This window comes from Solea solea, chromosome 12 (genome assembly GCF_958295425.1).
Source record: "Solea solea chromosome 12, fSolSol10.1, whole genome shotgun sequence".
NCBI lineage: Eukaryota > Metazoa > Chordata > Actinopteri > Pleuronectiformes > Soleidae > Solea > Solea solea.
The window spans coordinates 21,887,965-21,908,456 of NC_081145.1; positions in this window are offsets into that span (position 1 = coordinate 21,887,965).

Here is a 20,492-nt window from a genome sequence, read left to right on the forward strand (position 1 = left end):
TTGATCTCTAAAAGAAAGATCTGGGAGATCAAACGGTCTTCTCCGCTGATCTCTTCATCTGATCATCTCGCAACGAACTAGAACATTTAATCCCCAGTGGTATTCGATGTCTATCTGCACATACCTTTTCATGAAATGAAGACACACACTTCAGATAAAAAAACAGACTATGCAAAACACTGATATCTCCAGATGAACTTGCTCCCCCACTAATTTTAGTGTGTGGCTGTAAGCGAATATGGCCAGAAAACCAAGAGCCAAAAGTACGGGGTTTTTGATTTCATACACACATGAATGATCATTCTACCACAATTTAAGTAAGTGTCTAGGCTATTTTCAGTGTGGTCTGTATAGTAAAAACCTAACTAAGAGGCTATTTTCACCGATATATATTTAAGATAGTCGTCTAGACTTCCAACTTGGTTGGCATGGCATCTAACTTGATCACTAAATCCTAATCAGGATTGAAATGGATGGACAGATGCGCCTGCTCATCAAGTTCAGAGACACCTTTGGCCTCGAAGAAGTCTCTCAGGGCATTACCTGATTACTGATTTATTTGTCACTAGAAACGTGACTAATCGTTGATGTGTGCAAGTGTTAATTGAAATTCACTGCCATATTTAACTGAGACCCGCAGATCACGGATTACAGCAAAAGATGGTACATGTGTGTTTCCTCATGCTTAAGCTACTTTATGCAGCTTTACTCCAAGGTACACCATATTGAATTAGTCTGCCAGGCCCAGAAGGCTGGAGGCTATTATGTATCAGTCAACTGGGTCATGATGGAGTGTTTTCTTTTCCCTCGCATTTACATTTATGAACATGTTATTGCACCTCCCACAAAAGTATTCACTTCGGTGTTCACTTCTGAGAATATTAAGTACTCAACGGAGCACAAACATATTTTTAGAGGTTGCCAGGTTACATTTACACATGGTCAACTCTCATTTCATCATGTGAAAAATATGCATTGCATTGCATTCAGTGTGGACACACCATTTCATTTATAGGGTTTGGGTTTTTTTAAGGTTTTTTGTTGTTGTTAGTTTTTTAATAGCATTGTCTCAACACTGACACAGTCAGTACAGGACCATGGACAGGGCCACATTGGACTATGAATAACCGACGTTTAAAGGGGGGATATTATGCAAAATCTACTTTTTAACCATTTCAATACTTATATTTGGGACTCTGGAGGCCCTACCAGTCGCCAAAGTGTGGAAAAAGAATACTCAGTGATGTTTTCGTCGTTTTATATATGAAGCTAATGTGCCGGATAAAGTCAGCAAACGTGTGTTCGTGTGTTCGCACCTCTTCACATCAGACTGCGGCCAGCGGTCGCCGTATTTAGTCAACGACCGTATTTCACCGACGTACAAACACACACATTTTTAAGAAAAGGTCACATAGAGCTCATAACTGACCATTCTGACACGTCCTAATTCAAAATATTTGTTCAGTACGTCCTCCACGACCGGAGCACAGACAAATCAACAAATCATTTCGTCCCACCGCTGGCTGACAGTTACACAATATCTTATCAAGTTACGGTGCAGCATAAACAACCTGCAAATTACATTCATAAACATACCTCACCTACGTTGCATTCGCATTTTTGCCGACAATTATTTGATTCGATTCTGTTTTCAGAACAGCACTGACAGTCCCCTCTTTACGCTGGAAAAATAAACTGCCAAGTGTGTTTCTCGAGGAAGCGATGCTGGATATGCAAGTAGGCCACCATTAGCTAACACGTGAGCCATAAAATGTATGCGCCTGTGTCTGGTATTTGGCCTGGTTGTAAACTTTACAATACAAAATGCTATAAAAGGTGTCGCCCATTCACATGTGTTTTACTGCATTTATTGACTCTTTACAAAGTATTTTCTAAGAGTTTCCTAGCTGGGGTTATTCATGTGAATAATAGGAGTAAACACAAGCAGTGGCGGCTTGTTTGGGGCTAATACTACAGATGTGTTAATTACATTGTCTCTACAGCCAACAGCTTGAATCAAGCGCATAAGACATATATTTTCAAAACCCGGCTCCTTGCTTGTGGCCAGATCCTCTACTTCTCACTTTGGACAGAGGACAGAAATCTAATACTCAGCATAGCCAAAACAATTTTGAGGGTGATAAGTGTTTACCATTCTACCGGTTAGACACTGTGTAAAGCACTGCTACTCTAAGTCTGAAGCTGCACGAGTGGAAAAGGTACATGCTAGGCTTAGATCACTGTGAAGTAAACTCATCGACCCAGAGTTGAAAAGTGTCCAACAAGGGATCATCTGTTCCAAGCCACCTGTCCCTAAGGCGACATGCTGATCAGCCTGATCTTATAGGTGGAAAGCAACATTTAAACAGGTAGATGCTTTTACTGTGTTCATGTAGCGGTCCTGTCTAGCCACATTTCTTGGAAACAAATTCGTTTTTATCAATTGCCCAAAGTTACACCTGCAATTGTTGATTATGTTTCATTAAAATTGTCATCAAATAGCTCTGTATTTAACTTTTACGCATTAAGCAGACATTTGTTTTATCCAAAGCGAATAACAAAAGAGGAATAAGCTACAAAGAAGAAGTCTTGGAAAGAAATCCACTTTCTAGTAACAGTGGACGGATAGAGGTGAGAGTGCAAGTGCAGAAGGAGATTGTGCAAGGGGAGGGGGGGAGGGTAAGTGCTAGGACAGAAGATGCTCTTGGAAGAGCTGGGTTTTCAAGAGCCTCTTGAAGATAGACAGGTTCTGTATTCTGACACCTATCACTGATCTGCTGTGTTTGCTCCACAGTGATCTGACGGTAAATCTAGGAGGAACTAGTATCACAAAACACTTAATCCAGAACTCCACAAAGACGTGGTTCACTCTCTTGTGAGGTAAGGCTGTTCATCTGTGTGGATGTGCCAGAATCTTCTTCAGCTACACAAAGAGAAAACAGAATTTATTTTTGGAGCTAAGCAGGAAAGAGTCAAAGTTGAGTCACTCTGTTTAAAACCCAAACATCAAGGAAGAAATCCTGGCTAATATCAGCAATGTCCAAACGTCAACATTACTCATGGAAGCTTTGAAAACACATTTTAGATTTCACGTTCAGTTGTCAATCTTTTTATTTCATCTAAACATCACAATGGTAGGTTGTTAAAGTGGCGTTAAAATTCCCTAATTCCTTTGCCAACCTGGGTCACCATGAAAATTAAAAACATCCTGCCTGCTGAAAAGGAGTCGCTGTGACGCCTCAACAACTCAATCAAGTGTGTACTTACAGTAAAAGGAGGCCAGCTTTCTCCCATGGCAGATTCTTGACATTTGCACCCTTTCAAAGCTTTATAGATTTTTAAAACATTCACTTTCATCTTTGCTGAAGCCTATAGACAGGGCTAGCCCAGGCTTGCCTTGAGCCACCCCCTAATTACATTGCTATTGATCCAGTCTGCCTGGGGTCGGATCATTTTGGTCTGAGAAAATGCATGAATTCATATCCCGTTATTATATCACACGGAAAATCTTTGGTGGTACTTTTCCCCCCATGTTGTTCCTCTTTTCTCTCCTCTAAGTTTTTTGTTGCAGACTGACACTCTTCATGGACTAGATCTTGGTTCTGGTTCCTTTTTCAATTTTTCTTCCCAGTAACTTGCTCATCTTGATGCTCAGGGAACATTGTAATGAGATGTGTCAAGACCTCTACATTACAGGGAAATGGAGATATCTCCTTTTAGGATTTCTGCAGAATGTTTTTACTGGAGGAACGAAATCTGCTCATCAGTGAATGAATTGAATTCCAAAATGCAGTCAACTGTGCCGCCATAACCTGCTATAAGCACCAGACATGTCACAACGACTGTCTAGCAGTGTTACATCTTGTTTGTTAGGAGAAAACTTTTTCCAGGAATCGAGAGCGCTCATCTTTCCGGGAGTTTATGCATTGGCATCCTTTTTTCACCCCTTTTTCCTTTTCTTTTTTTTTTTACAGTTTTATTGGGAGGTCTTTGTGTGAGGCTCCCAGACACACATATAACATCAAAAATAGTTTATTCAGTGTGTGGTAAGAAGAAGCCAGAGTGTGATTCAAAGACTGGATGTGGTAAATGTCAGGATAATAGTGGTGGATTTGCAATGAAGAAAACATGGCAAGGGTAATCTGTTTTCAACACATTTTATACAATTTTAACGCTAATCTTCAAATCGGTGTTCTGAAGACATATTGGAGGTCATGCTTTTCACTATTTCTTTTTATGTATGCATGTGTGAACAGTTTGAGAGCACATCTGTGCACTGTTATGTACACGGTCCTTTTAGGCTTTATGATAAAAAATAAAAGTATCCGGCGGTTCCCTTAGATGAAAGGAAAACAGTGTCAATGCTTATATTGCACTGTGTGCATATTAAGTGGCCTCGTGTGAGGGTTTGGAGTTTGAGTTAGAGTTAAATTCACAGCCTGAATTATTATCCCACACCAGCCCTGAACTGTGTCAAAAGCAGTCTGAGCAAATGTGTAGGAAAAGAAACAGTCTCCCTTTAAAAGTAAAGACACAAGACAGCCTACTTTACTAACCCTGTCGTTTCTCCCTTTTCATCCCATTACAACCTCCCAAGTGCACTTGCAGCCAAAGACTGAAGATCTTCGACAAAGTCCAAGTTACTAGAATTTAGAGTTAAATGGAATTAACACTGAAGTAGTGATGCAGTTTTTGATGCCCCCTAATGGCACTAATTTCTCTTGCGGGTCCTGGGACACTTGCACTGGTTATCAGAGATAATACACAATCAACTGTAAATCTCATTGATTCATTGTCTACCGCTTTTGTCCTCCATGTGAGGGTCGGGATGGCAGCGCTGGAGCCAATCCCAGATGACATACGGCGAAAGGTGGGGCACACCCTGGTCAGGTCGCCGGTCCATGTCAGGGCAGACACATACAGTACAACCATTCACTCTCACACTCACACCTAGGGTCAGGGTTAGGTCTTTTTGCTGCAAGACAATAGTGCTAGCCACTCCCCCGCCATGTGGTCCCACTTTAAATTTCTTTCATACACTCACTATCAGTCCCTGATCTCTTGGTTATATATCCTGCCATCGAGGTCACTAAGGTCACCCTCTCATCTTCTTTCTGCCCTCACTTAGGCTGTAAAAGCAAAGGTGACAGGGTTTGTTCCTGTTGTTGCCTCCAGGCTTAAGGACTGATCTTAGACTTGCTTACAAGTCAGTCAGTGAGTGTCCGTAAGTTGTTTTTTTTGACAGGACAGAGGGGAAGTATCAGTTGCATTGCATTGCACTGCATTGCATTGTGCAGGCTGCACAAGTAAAACCTGTATTAAAAGCTTTTCCAGTCTTATATTTTGAATTTTGACTCTGGCATTCCTCCCATCTTAGACCCAGAGACCCCTCACATTTTGTATCGACTATTACAATTATTTAGTATTCTGCAATCATCTAATCACCTCAACAGAGGTCAATGGTTTTGTCTTGTGTTGCCAAATTCTGACAAGACAACAGTCTGGCACCATTTCACTATAGAATTAACCTTTAACCGTGAACCACACACAGCCTTGCGTTCATGTCATCTTCATTAATATTAATATTAATATGATAACAATATTAATACTAATTATGTGTAAACTGTGTATGTGATGTTGGGCCATATAAATAAAATTGACTTTGGGTCTTTCGAAAGGGTATGAGACACTAATGTAAGGCTGGTCAGTGTGTCAGATACAATAGACGGTGTTTCTACAGCAATCAGGGACAGCAGAGAAAATTCAGCTCCAATGCAGAAATGCAGAGACTTTCATCATGTGCAAGATAATGAGACAGGAAGGAGACACCATCGCTACTGTCATTAAAGCTACGTTTGAGTTAGTCCATGTTTCTCATCAGTGGGGGTGGGCGTCAGGGTACAGGGTCCTTTTTATTTTGTGTTTACTCTGGCTTGTCTATCTGAGCTTCTGAGGCTTGATTATGGTGATGAGATGCAGCTGGTGGCTCTGCCCCGACTCCAACACATCTGCAGGCAATCATAAACAAACACATGGGGAGAGAGGCAACAAGCCTCTCAGGGAGCGCCATCAGGTTAGGGAGCCACCCCACTCAAGGGAATGACAGACAACGTCTCAGGGGAGATGTGATATGTCGTTTTGCAAGAATGGCAATACCTGAAAAAGAGGGTAAATGTCCAGCTGACGCTGAAGAAACAATGAGCTGAGGCATGATCTTGCAAATACGGGAGGAAAAACCATAATGCTTAAGGTGGCAATCTCAAAGATTTCTGCACTGGTTAGTTCATGACACCGATAATTACCCTTGTTAAAGAAGTCAGACAACTTTCTTGTGAGCATCTGTGATCTGATTTCATGATGGATGAGTGTCTGGGGTGTGTGAGCAGCAGAGCAAAAAGCCAGGGAGAAGTTAAAGAAGTGCAGCTTGTTGTCTTGACTTTCCACTCCCTTGCAGCCTGATCAGTACAACAAGTGAGTCCTCGCTGGAGCAGCTCAACCAATTCTTCGGCCATTTTGAGGCTGAGTCCACATCCACCATTGTACCAGTTCCTTATCAGGCTGCACTGCCCTCCACACCACACAGTACGACTGGACTAGGTTAAATTGGGGATTGCAGCATTCGGTCTGAGTTTGCTTTCACTTTGCTTTGTAGTCCGCTTTCTGCGTTTGGTTCACTTGAAGTGAACCGAGACCTACATAAACCTACGCAAACAAACTAGGGTTCCCATTAAGAAGGGCTGGTGTGAATGAAACCCTAAAGATCTGCTTTCAATAGCATCCTACCCAGCAGGCTGCTCTTCAAGATGTCCAACCTGGGCATACAGCACAGCATTTGTCTGTGGATAAAGGACTTTTGACAAACAGGCCACAGCCGGTCAAAATGGGCCCCCTCCACCCTGACACTGAGCACAGGAGCCCCACAAGGTCGTGTGCTGAGCTGATCCCTTTACTTTACTGCCTGTATACACACAACTGCATTCCATCACATCACACCAATGCAATTATCAAATTTGCAGATGACACGACAGTGGTGGGGCTGATCAGCAAGAACAATGAGTCTGCCTACAGGGAGGACGTGCAAGGGCAGACAGTGTGCTGACACCAATCAACGAAATAACTCATAATTGATTTCAGGAAAATGGAGGACGTACACACGATGCAATGGCGAGGAAGTAGGGAGGCTTGCATGGTTTAAATTCCAGGGCACCCACATCACAGAGGACCTCCAATGGACACTTAATACCATCATGCTGGTGGAAAAAAGCCCAGAAGCGGTGATACTTCCTGAGAACACTCAGGAGGATTAACCCATCACAGCAGCTGCTCGTGTCCGTCCACCGCTGCACCGTCGGGAGTGTCCTGACACACAGCATCAACATCTGTCTGCAGCAGATAGACAAGGCTCTGCAGAGATGAATGAAAACAGCACGGAACCATCACCAGCTCCCCACCACACCATCCCTGAACGATATCTTCACCTCATATAGCATCCTCAACGACTCTTTCCATCCTATCCATCACATTTTTGAACCACTGCCCATTGGCAAAAGTTACTGATCCATTACAACACAAACCTCATGATTCCTGAACAGTTTTTACTCAAGAGCCTCAAGAACCTCCCAATACAAGTCAATATAATATATGGTTATTTTAAAGTGAATAGGATAAGCACTTTTTTTCTTTCAAGCTGGGATGGGAGACTCAAACCAATCCCTTATCATTTACCACAACGAGTCAATTTAAATGTTTCTCTTGCAGCTTTCCTGTGCCACTGGCACAATACCAGGTGAAATCCACTGTGGGATGTGCAAGGGTTGGGCTGGGTTATAATTCACTGACAACAAACGTCACAGTAAAAGAAAACCGACAAATGTTTATACATTATTGTGCAACCAAGCTTGTAAATCACATAATGGCTTTTAAACGTTTTACCTCAGATTGGAGAAATGTTTTCAAAGTATTTGTAAAGATGTTCCCAGTTATTTATTTTTTTGGACTACCAAATATCAGTCACTGTATTTAGTTACAGGAGTTAAAATCGGTGGTCATCGTGTTGCAGTTACGTTTTGCTGTCCCTTGCAGTTTTTGTTTGTATGAGAAAAATAATGTGATAAAACTTTGAATGGTAATAGAAAGACAAGCATGAAACAGTGAGTGCATAATGTCCATGGAGCAGGCAAATATCTTAATGTTGATCATCAATAACATTTCAGGCATCTCATTATTATTCTCTTTTTTGTGTGTTAAAAATGTGGCGTTAAATGCAGTGATTGGAGGAATGGGTATTCATGATCAGGACTGATGTTAGGTAGATTAAAATTGGAGACGAATGTGTGTTTTATAGCAGTGCTAGTAGTGGTAGGGAAGCTAAGGTAAACTAAGATGTACTCTTTCTGATTCCCCATAGGGGATATTCAAAGGGCCTCAAGGCACTGAGGGTGAGTTCTTTTAAAGAAGCTCTAATCAAAAGGTGAAGGGATTATTTGCATTTTTGTTGGCTGTTTGCAGGGCAGATTATCCACCAGGCAAAATACCTAATTAACAAAATTGCTAGCTAAGTGTGCCTCATCCTGTTAGCATTATCGGTGTTGTACATTTCCTGCTAAACAGGTCTCACCTAACAACCGCGGGCAAGAGACCAGGGTATGCTGGCCAGCAGCGGATATACATTTTTTTTAACACTTTTTGAGTGTTAAAACGTGTATTTATGCAGTGCATTTTTAAAAAAAAAAACTAGTGTGTGTAAAATAAACCCCAACATTTATTGATGAAGTTTCACGTTGCAGTTGATTATCCCTCACCACATACTTCCCTTCCAAGTGTGTTGGACAACCTATAGGCTTCAGTTAGCAGCAACATTCAAGATTTTTAATTGGTCCATTGTGGGCTATTGTAAAAACATGGTGGTCCAAAATGGTGGCCTCTGTGACTCCCTCTATAAAGATGGCTCATTATGGAGTCATGAAAAACCGCAATTCATACAACCAGGTAATTGTACACTTATAAAAACTTAGCACAAAAAGTATAGGCAAAATTTGTGTTTGGTGGATTATTTCTTTGTTGTAACAATGCTTCTTGGCAATAAATCTTATACCGTTGGAAAACCTGTTTATTTCCCTTTTAAATGGTGCCACATTTGTAAGGAAAATTGAGCAGCAGAGTTAAATATGTGGGTTGCGCCTATAATGAACTTTCCAAATCTTCTCTGCAAATGCCCAACGGCTTTCTACTATTGATTCTTGTTTGGTTTCATTAATTTACTGGATTTGATGAATGACGTCTGAACAAATAAGACATATTGGCAATTTAACAATTTATTCATTTAACAAACAGGGACCTCAGTAGCATGTGGAAAAAAAAAAACACACAGCGAGAACAGCCTGGCACCTCCTCCTCATGCTGGTAATCCAATTCTTCAACCAGCATTTGTCTCAGATCAGCCAACGTGGTTGCGTTGCTCACTCTGACACAAACAGCACAGCTGATCCCACAAATGGTGAATGGGGTTGAGGTCAGGATTGCAGGCAGGCCATTCCATCCTCATCAGGTCATCTTGATCAGTCCCAAACTGTGGAGATATGGGTTTGCTACTGGTTGAAGATTCTCTGCTGCCCCACACCATCCCACTGAATCCACCAAAAGCTGTTACCCTTTCAGTGTTACCCCTCAGATCCACCTGCCATAGGCATAATCTAGACTCATCACTGCACATAACGTTCCTCCACCTGTTCAGGTTAAGTTCCATTGTCTACACCTGGGGTAACAGAAGCTCAAAACAGAAGTCAATAGCTGAATAGATAAGACAAGATTTGCGCCATGGGCACAACCCACACACTCAACTCTTCTGCTTAACCCACAAATGCATTTTCCTTACAAATGTGGCACCGTTTAAAAGGAAAACATGTAGGGGGTTTCCTTTAAAATTAGAGACACTTCCCAAATCTTAATGTGCCAATGAGAAATATTTTTAGTGTGTGGTTATTATAACACAGTTTTGCGCAGTACTTTATACCCAAACTAAAATTGTAACTCTACCAATGATCTTGCATCAAGTCTTGATCCTGTCCCAACAGGGTTTTAACTTTAAGCGCTTCAGGCTCACACTGTTCCATTTTAGTAGTGTTTTACTGCACTTTGTATTCCTAGGTTAAACAAAAACACTGTTATTCATCTTCAAATATTACGACCACATGTCATCAAATAACCTGTCATCACTGGTATAGTCAATATTATTTACTACTGATAGCATTAAACACACCCTTAGGAGGTAAATGACAGGTTTAAAACAGCTGAGCTTCTGCCAAAGTGTAGAGCAAAACTGAGCAACCTATTTATTTTCCAAAACGTGTTTTTCTTGGCTATGAAATATCAAACACACTGCAAATTGTAGTGGCATGAAGTGGCATGTTGTTAAGGACACCGATACAGGGCTGTACAGCACAATTGAGTACATGGGCTGAGGTTCGGAATAAACTGCAACCTGATCAGTTCAGAATTTCACAATAAAACTTTATGACAGGTGTGCCAAGGAGTGCCTTCCGGAACAGATTGTTGACAGCAAACTTTAATCATGCAATTTCAAATTGTTATTAGAAATTGATTTACAAAAATACATTCATACATTAAATAAGCTACAACTGAGATAACTCAAATGTCCCTCATTTTCAACAAATTCATTCAATTGGAAATTTGAACTCATCATTTTAACTTCTCTTTCATACGTATTCAACACAAGTCGTCAGATTGCTTGGAGGCAGCAATATGCATTTTTATGAATGAGTTTTACTGTCCCATCATTTTTTATATACTCTTTTTTATAGAAAAGAAGGGAGAGTTTATCATTCTAAATAAAAAAAACAAAAGCTTGATTTTCAGTTGAACAAAGATTCTTTGATTTCAACAGAAATCCGGTCATGTTGATGCTCCTATTGATCCATTTATTCTGTCACGGTCCATTAGAATAACACAGGAGGCTTTGTGATGACTGCTGAAAATAAAAAAAACTAAACCATCTGATGTCCTTTTATTAGAAAAAAAATAAATCCTGTTTGACATTATTATGAATGAAACTTTTCAGGTCAGATTGACTTTTATGGATATGAACTACTTCTCTGCTTTCACGCTTACAATTTCACATTGTTTTCCTTTTTGTCATCCAGTACATTTTTTCACTCTGTTATCTTGAGATACAATAATCAATTCAGTCAGAGTTATCCCGTGATAGCGAGGTAAGGTAATGGGTTATCTCGGTATAACAAAACTTTTTCTTGTGATAACCAGATCATTAATCTGCGCAACATCCTGCAGTAGAGGGTTCACCCTCAGCAAACCATTATGTATATGTATATATATATACATACATATACATATAAGTACACACACACGTACATATATATTATTACTCGGAAACTTGCCGTTTCCCTGCACCAAGAATCAGGGACATGGATGCTTGTCAGTGAAAGCATGGCTGCAAAATTTTTAACTCATGACCGGAAAAACTGAGACAACGGTTCACTTAGTAAAAAAATGAAAAATTAAACATCCCTCCATGAAAGAGGAAAAAGTATGACAACTGAACAAAACTGTGTCTGTCTGACAATGCAGTTTATTGTACTTCACGACTGAATACGTCTTTTATAAAATAAATTTTAATCTTGACAATGATCTTTTGAAGTCGGTCTGAAGGGACATTTTTAAACTGCCATAAAGTCCCTGGTCTAAATTTAAATGTGAGGCCATGAAGTGCACATCAAGCAAATATACTGCGTGTCAATCAGGAGAAAGAAACCTCAGTTAAATATTTGAATAGATTTTATTGTTAGAGATTGGGGGAAATCAGCTGATTAGAAGACGTGTTTGGAACTCTCACAAAGCTCGGACCCAAATGCACAAGACCAGAAACAGGAAAAGGGTGTAAAGAGCTTTATTGACTCCTTAATTCAGCAAAACAAAAGGTGAGATGGAACTGCTCTGAAACAAAGGCTAAACGCTAAGCTAAACTTGACTTGTACTGAGAAACAAACACAAACCTTAGCTAGACTATAACAACAAAAGATCTCTCTCTTTATTCGTAACATGAAGTGGCACGGACGCTGACAACAAACGCAAGACACTGTGGTAACGGAGAAGGGAGTATATGTAGGGAGTGAGGGTAATGAGCACCAGGTGAACACAATCAGGAAATCAGGCGACAAAGAACAAGACAGACAAGGTGCTCACAGGAAGTAGAGAAACCCCTTACCAAAATAAAACAGGTGTCACTGAACTAAAACTAAATAACACAAAATAAAACAGGAAGTGACACTGAACTAAAACCAAATGACACAAAATAAAACAGGAAGTGACACTGAACTAAAACCAAATGACACAAAATAAAACAGGAAGTGACACTGAACTAAAACTAACTAACACAACTGCCGGTGCATGACAAGACGTGCAAACAGGGACAAAGCTTTCCCTTGCTTGTGGAGGTCCTGTGGTGTTCCCAGGCCAAATGGGAACACCAGTCTCCATATCAACAGAAATTGTTTTGCCAATTGTATCCACAATCCCAGGCTTTTGGTCAAATAGCTATATGACCAAAGATGGGAACAGGAATGTAGATTGATTGTTGTTTTAATACTACGTATTAACAACATCATTAAGTGCATTGTGATTGTCAATCACTTTTGGTGAACAAATAGGCAGGACGAAGCTACATTTTCAACTTTCAACTGGCTGTGACAAGTCTATCTCTGTCTGGTACCTGGTTAGTGCCACGACCAGCTTACTCAGGCAGACTTGATCACACTTCTCTGGTCTTCTCGAACAGAGGAGGTCCAACGTGCCAAACAAGCACTCAGTCTTTCGATGTTCGGATTTAAAAGGGGAAATCTTGTAACCAGTAACCAATAATGTCACCTCAGTGTCTCTACCGTCTCCAGTGTCTTTGCTTCTTGGGTGTCTTCCTTACGGCAGACAAAATGGCTTCTAACAGCTGCTAAAGGCTGATGAGTCTTTTTAAGAGGAAGTAACCTCTGGAACAAACAGAATCAATGATGTGCTGCTAGACGAAGGCCACATCAAAATCAAAGAAGCCCTATTCACCCTTGAACCGATAGGTCACACTCTTGCCGCCTGATCATTTCCCTATGTACAAGCACCTACCTTTCATGTAATTACATCTGAAACAGAAAAAAAAGAGTGAGTCACAAGTGAGGGGTCCCTGTCCACAGAGGAACAGATGTGCTACAGATTTACACATGTCCTACTATTTCCTGTACAAGAAAGATATAAGAAATTGGACTAATTCTGAGGTCAGCTGGCAGGGTGGCAGAGATATTGATGCATGCACATGAAATTAGGAAACATGATAGATAGTAACAGGAAACAGGCCACATTGACTGGCAAACTTCAAACAGCTTGTGTAATAACGGCTGCTTAGAAACTGACCTGCAAAAGGTCCTTGATAAAGGAAGTGGAGACAGCTGAGCAGGTGAGTAGTGTTTCTCTCCTGAGAAAAACACAGAGGACAGATGTGACAACATTTCATTGTACAACATATATTGTAATTTACAGCAGAATAATGAATGTAAATTCAATAATACTTTGCAACATTTGGCTTTTTGTACATTTATATATATTTATTTGTATTTTATATTATACTAAAATAAAATTAAATACCATTCATATTCCAATACAAACATATTTGTTCTCATTTCATTTAACTCAAAAATACTTTAGTTAAAAATTAATAAAAGAAAATAAAAGAAATATTGAACATCTTTATACATTATTACTATTATATTGTCATTGTTGTCATTGTTGCCTTTTGTTGTGCTGATTGTGCTTTCAATTGTGTCCATACCTGGTTGCTCCTGTTGTATAACTGTCTGGCATTGGCTGCAGCAATAAATTGGATTATTCATTAACCTGTCCAAATAAGCTTTCCTAAAACCGTTCTAAGTATTCACACAATCGGTCATAAGCACGTCTCTAACTTTCCTCAAGGTATGAAGGGCTAACAAATTGTTATTGCTGCCTTGAGCCTGCAATACTCAACAGGTAACACAGCATCACAATGAGTACAAATGTATTACACGACTGTTAGAACAACTATGATTATTCTTATATTCAGTGTCATTAAAGATAATCCAGGCACACTAACAACAGTGGAGCATTTAACTAGGCACAGTGGACTGTGACTCCTTCATCTGGCTAATTAACAATCTATTTTCACTTTGGAAGAGTCATTGTGGACCTAAATTCCCCCCACCTAACCCTCAGGTGGGCTATTATGGGTTTGCACTGAGGTGGAATTTCAGGACCTATGGTGCCCTGAAGGTAGTGTGGGTTATTTTTATGCAGCTAATCCTGTTGCCTGTCCAAGGGACAGTCCTTCTTCCTGCTGACCACACAAAGCAGTTTATCATCTGGTATAATTACAAACATTTAAATATATGGCTTCAATCATTTGTATATGTGTAATTCACCAAGTAATGTTTTAACTGAGTATGAGTGAATGAATAGTAGGGTCATGATTTAGGAGGGCTAATTTGAACTAAAGTTGGTAACTGCAAACATGCAACAAAGCAGACTTAAGGGAGATTTGTATTGATACTTCAAATTCAGGTGCTGTTCTTGCCCCCAGGTCGCCACCTGCTCACCCCTGATGACCGGAACCAGCTTTAGCACACACTTGCTCTCACTGAAAGGACAGCTGTCAGCTGGCATATAAAGAAAAACTCATTTTAGCCTCAAAATAAAAGCTCACTGAATGGAGTTTACCTTGTGGCACTTTACGTCAGGTAAGCATTTATTCATTAACAAACAGCCTAAACTCATAAGCAGAGGACTGCCTCTGACTGCATCCTGATTGGATAAAGTGTTGTGGGATACATGCAAACGTTTCTTTGACATTTATTGTCAGAGACCTGAGACTGAGTGACCCAAGTCACTGAGCAAACACCCAAGATCAGCGAGAGCTGCCAGAATATAGAGTTGTTTTACATTTGACTCTCCTCCATTTATCCTCAATGTGTGCTGCTGTTTAACTCCCACCTGACCTTAAGGCCCACTTGCACATCTGCTCCCCATCTCTTGTGTTACAGTGCATTGAGACTAGCTTTCACTTTGTAAAATGCATTTATGCCGGGCACGAAAAAAAGCATAGTTCAGGTCGTAAGCACAAACTGCAGCGGTTCCTGGGGCCCCGACAGAGTGTCAAATGATGAAAGCCACAAGGGTGGAACTCTTTCTGTGTCTGTCTACATCAGTTTTGTGAACATAAATAGATGAATAGACATTTATGCATGGTTCTCTTCAAAACCACCCAAAGTCCCATTCACACAGGCAATCGTGTAGCACGTCGTTATCACATATTCTTCATCTTACACTGTCAGCACAGGTATAAGGAGCAAACTGGGGTTCAGAGGTAGAGGCATCAAAAAGAAGAAGGAGACACTGATGATCATAAGAAAGCTCCTCACAAGAGAAGGGCTAAAAGGCAAGATGCAGTTTGGGTCATAACTTCAGTTTGGAACACTCTTAAACTATTAATTGCGACAAATGGAAATAGAATAGAAGAAGCTTTATTTTCATTGTCAGCACAACAAAATCACTTAGTGCATCAGTCACACATTTACATAAATCAATCAAACACTTATTCATCCATAAAATCCAGTTGATTTAATGTTGAGGAGTCCACTCTTTAGATTCTTCTGGAGGTGCAAAGCAGGAAGCCCTTTATTCCATAGTGAGCTCATTCAAGCAAGACGTTGAATAACTTCAATAAACTTTTGAGCCTAGATTCTGTGATGTGAGGCAGCATTGGTGTAGCAAGAATTGAGTTAGGAAGGAGCCTTATTTAAATTGGCCACCCTGGTGTGAGAATGGCTGAGATCGGAGTGAGGCTGGTAGACTGCGGTCAGCTGTCAGCTACCTGACACCTCCTCACCTCCTCTAATGTCCCCACTTCCCTCTTACAGGCACCCCCTTCATCGCTACCCATAGCAAGTCAACCTCTACTTCATATTAACTCCATCCCCTCCCTTTCTCCATCTATCTCTTGATAATGATATGTTTACAGACACCCACTGATATACATTCAGATAGCACCTTGATAGCAGATCCCCCTGCAGGCAGTTATTTTACCATTCAGACTTATTACTAACATCTGCCCCGGGTGATCCAATCACATGCTGACAGCTCTAATTACAGGTCTGAACACACCCAATGTGTCCTGAATGCATCTTAAGTTTATCCAACCAAACAAAAGCACATTTGGAAGTTGTGTTTAGCCACATTCCTGGGCATGCATAAGCGCAATATGTCCTTAGGACAGGGCTGATGTCCTTGGGACTGACTACAGTTTCACTTCTTAGTGTTTCATAAATGATTTAAAGTCAAAACTGGTTTTATTCACTAAGCTCCTTCTGACTCAAGACAGTCACACTCATTTAAAACATTATTTTGTTCTTGTGAACAGACATGATGCCAGTGTCTATATGACCCGATCTCATGTCGTCCGGAGAGACATTTTAATATCAGATATGTGCAGTCTTACTAGATCACTCAGGATGGACGTTAATGTAAATCAGGTCTGACCAGGGCCTTTAAAGTGCTTATGGCACACAGGGGTTTCACCACAAACAGATGGAGATAGAGGAGAATCCCAGGCATCGCTGAGAACAAATGTCACGGTGTCTGTGATTCTGGAACCCCCGCAAACCCCTGTGTTGTTCAGTGTGGGATGCGAATGGAAGGGAGGGGCCAGTCTTGTTCGGCAAGAATTGTGTAACTCATGCCCTATTCATATTTGGGCCTTAGCAGGGTTTCAGGATGTGGCTGTGTTCATGATCTGGATCTAGGTAAAAGAAAAAAGCTCAAAAGTCTCTCTTATTAATTACCTGGAGCTCTAACTCTTCATGCAGTGAAAGCTTCTGGTCTTGCTGTCACAGCATAACCCACAGTCATCTAGTCCTGGTATACTTCCACGCACACAGTGTCTCTCTCCGCTGCGCGACGGGCCTTTCAGCTGTGAGCCGCTCGAACCAGACGTGCCTGAGGGAGCTGTAGCATTGTTCTCTTCTTCTTTAGTAGGGAATGCGTCCTATTCCCTGCGTCCAGACTTGGATTGTGGAGTGGGATACTACAGGACCCTGACGCGATCCTGTCTACGCCACAGATTCAATGCACTGCCAAGCTGTTTCAACTGCATCAATAATTGTAAAACATTTAGGAATCAGCTAAGTTATTGACACTTTCAAGTGTGCAGGAGCAGAAAGCCCCTGTGCACTGACGCTTGATAATGACTGTGACATTTGACAGCCTGCATTTGAATTTCACCTGAAGAATTCTGGGAACTGTATCTTCTGACAAAACATGCACTTTGAATGCAGATGAATATCTATGTCAGGGATGTCCGTCCATGTATTCGCTCGAGTGTTTGTCTGGCTCTAATGGCCAAAAATCAATAAATGTGGATATAGTCGCCAGAGTCTGTGCGGAACTTGCACCTAAGTACTGGAAATCCTGTTTCTTGCAAGACTGGACTGCTTTCATTGATACACGTCTGCAGAAGTACAGATTTGCCTGATAAGCACATGATGCAAGTATGATGAATCTATGTGATAGGCTTTAGTTTTCAAGTTCTCTACAAGGAGTCCAAAGTGCTACCCAAATTCTGCTTTCATATCACAGAACTGTGTTAGAGTCGAGTGTAAAATGCAACATTTCTGAAAAAACAGAGATACCTGTATGTGGGTATGTGGGGGGTCACGTTACTTTAGCCCCTTCGCTATCAAAAAAAACCAAACACCTACTTACTTCTGGCTTCTATCTGCTCCTTTTCCAACGTGACATTACGATGTGTGTCGTTTAGGCAGCTGTTTAAAATGATTCAGTTGCTGCTGAGTTTGAAGGTGCAGAAGTAAAGTGAACAGTGTGACATGTTTCTCTTCAAGGTGCATTCTTCTCTCTCTCCCTTGTGTGTGTTGCACTTCTGCTCTCTTTTTTTTTTTTTTGTTTTTTTAAAAAACACATGTAGATTTTGATTTAAAAGTGGAAATATATTTGTGTCCACAAACATTTGGTGCTTCTGGGCACAATGTGGAAATGACGGTGATGATTCACATTGAGTGGTCGTGAACACGGTTATGTTTAGGTACAAAAAGCATCTGCTATGTGCTGCCAGCAAAAGGTCACGGTTCTTCCTCACGGCGTCAACATCATCTTCCTTGAAAGACAACATGTCACAGCATTGCAGAAAAGCAACATTTACAGAAAAGTAAAAAGAAAAAGCAACATTCTCCTGCATGGGAGACTGCGCTGGTTAAATAATGTGCAATGTACACTCACTCACTCACACATACACAGACAGACACACGCACAAGCCAAGCTACAGGTGTTTTTAAGCCCGGGCAAACATGCTCAGACCACCGTGAAGTTACACACATCAATTAACCCCTTAACCAAAAATATGCTGTGCAATATTATTTTACAAGCACCTTTCTTTTCTTTTTTTACATAGGTGCAATAACTCTTAACTGTGCGCACGCAATGATTAAACGGCTGCAACAGCAAGACCCCATTCCTTTTCCACTTTGCTTCTTATTTTTTTTGTGTGTTTGTTGTCGTTAGTTTGTGTGCACTTTCAGGGAAGCTCTCCAACTTTCGCGGTATTCAACGACTAAACAGGAATCTTCAGGACACACTCACAGATCACTCTGAGCCGCTAATGAGCAGGTGGTGACAAGACGACGCTTGAGGTTCATACATCGTACGCTTCGACAAACGTTATGAAAACAAAACCAGTTTGGCCCTCAGGTACTCCCCAGCCAGAAACTGTTCATCAAAAGTCAAAGTTTTGTTTGTTTTTTACCTCAGGCACAGTTGACAGAGTCTGCCCCAATCAAACGTCAACAGAAGAAAACTCAAACAGAGAGAGACAAGTCATTAATTCAATAAAATGCAATGTAATGTAATAATGAAATTACAATATGAACTGTGACTTGCGTTTATATGGCTGTTCACAGAAGGGACCACATGTACAGACTGTGCAATGTCCTAGATTTGATTGCGGTTCTGAACAACATGCTTTCTTGACCCAATAGTTCAGCTCCTGCTTTAGGCTGCTGGGGCAAATTTTGTGGTGCACTCACTCTCACTATTTCACATGAATGAATGAATGAATGAATGAATGTGTGAATATGACTTTATTACATATCATTAACCTTGTTCTTTCTCTCCCTAGTTTGTGCCTTTCCTTCCTGTCCTCTCTCTCTCTCTCTCTCTCTCTCTCTCTCTCTCTCTGTGTCCTCATTTTACAGGCTGCAGGATCCAGGTCCAGTTTCAAGGCCATTATTATTATCAGTAGCAGTAGTAAATAGTATTTTTTTTTTGCTCCTGGTCTCTTTCTTCTGTCTCCACCTCACCTCTCTCTTTCACTTTCTGTCCTGCACCTCTCCTCTGTCCCCCATTTTGCCTTTCACCCCAACCAAGCAAGGCAGGTGGCCACACACTTTGAACTGGAGATTTCTTCCTGTTAAAAGGGAGGTTTTTTTTCTCTCCACTGATGCCATGTGCTTTGCTCACTGTGTGAAATGTTGGCTTTCTCTTCTCTGTATAATATTGTAAGGGTTTCTGGCTTGCTATACACGGCGCCTTAAGATAATGTATGTTGTGATTTGGTGCTATCCAAATAAATTGAATGGAATTGCTCTTTTTGAATGTGAGGGACAACAGCCACAAGCAGTTGCTTGTTAAAATAAATCAAATTGTTAGCAATTTTAGGAAAACAAGCAAGGGATACTTTGAGTTTGTCTCTATTGCAGTCAAGTCTCAACAGCCGCATCGTGTAAAAACATTATCTAGCTTGCACTCAAAGGAAAATACTGCATATCATTCTTTGCATTGCTTCACCGTGGTGACTGAAAATCATTTATCATCATCAGTGTTTTCTGGAGATGGTACAGATAAGTGGTGCACTGACAAAACTCTGATTGATTTTTGAGAACAAAAAGAACATTTTAACACAGTGCATACATGAGACCTTTGACACCCATCATATTTTATTCCCGGACCTACATGACTGCTGTGAAGAGCATCTGTCTCTGGACCTTTTAAAGCAGCCTCTGGATGTTTTACTGGCAGAAAAAGACCATTAGCATGTGCTGTTGAACATCCTCCACAATAATGGACAATAATGTGTCTTCTTTTTCATATTTCTATACCCATTATTGCCAACCTGTGGCGGACATATTCAACAGCACATAGAAGGAATTTAACCACGTCAGTGCTACACTTGCTTATAATATCATTACTTTGGTATTTTATTTTAGAATTCCTCTCCAAAATGTGTCATTCATCTGTGCTTGAATCTTCATAACGTTTGCTGTGATCATTTAGCTCATCATGCCAGACCAGAATGTATAGGCATTAAGAGTATCCTGCAAAAAAGTGAACTTTATCAACTATTTATGTGATTTTGAACTGAGCATTTAAATGATATATTC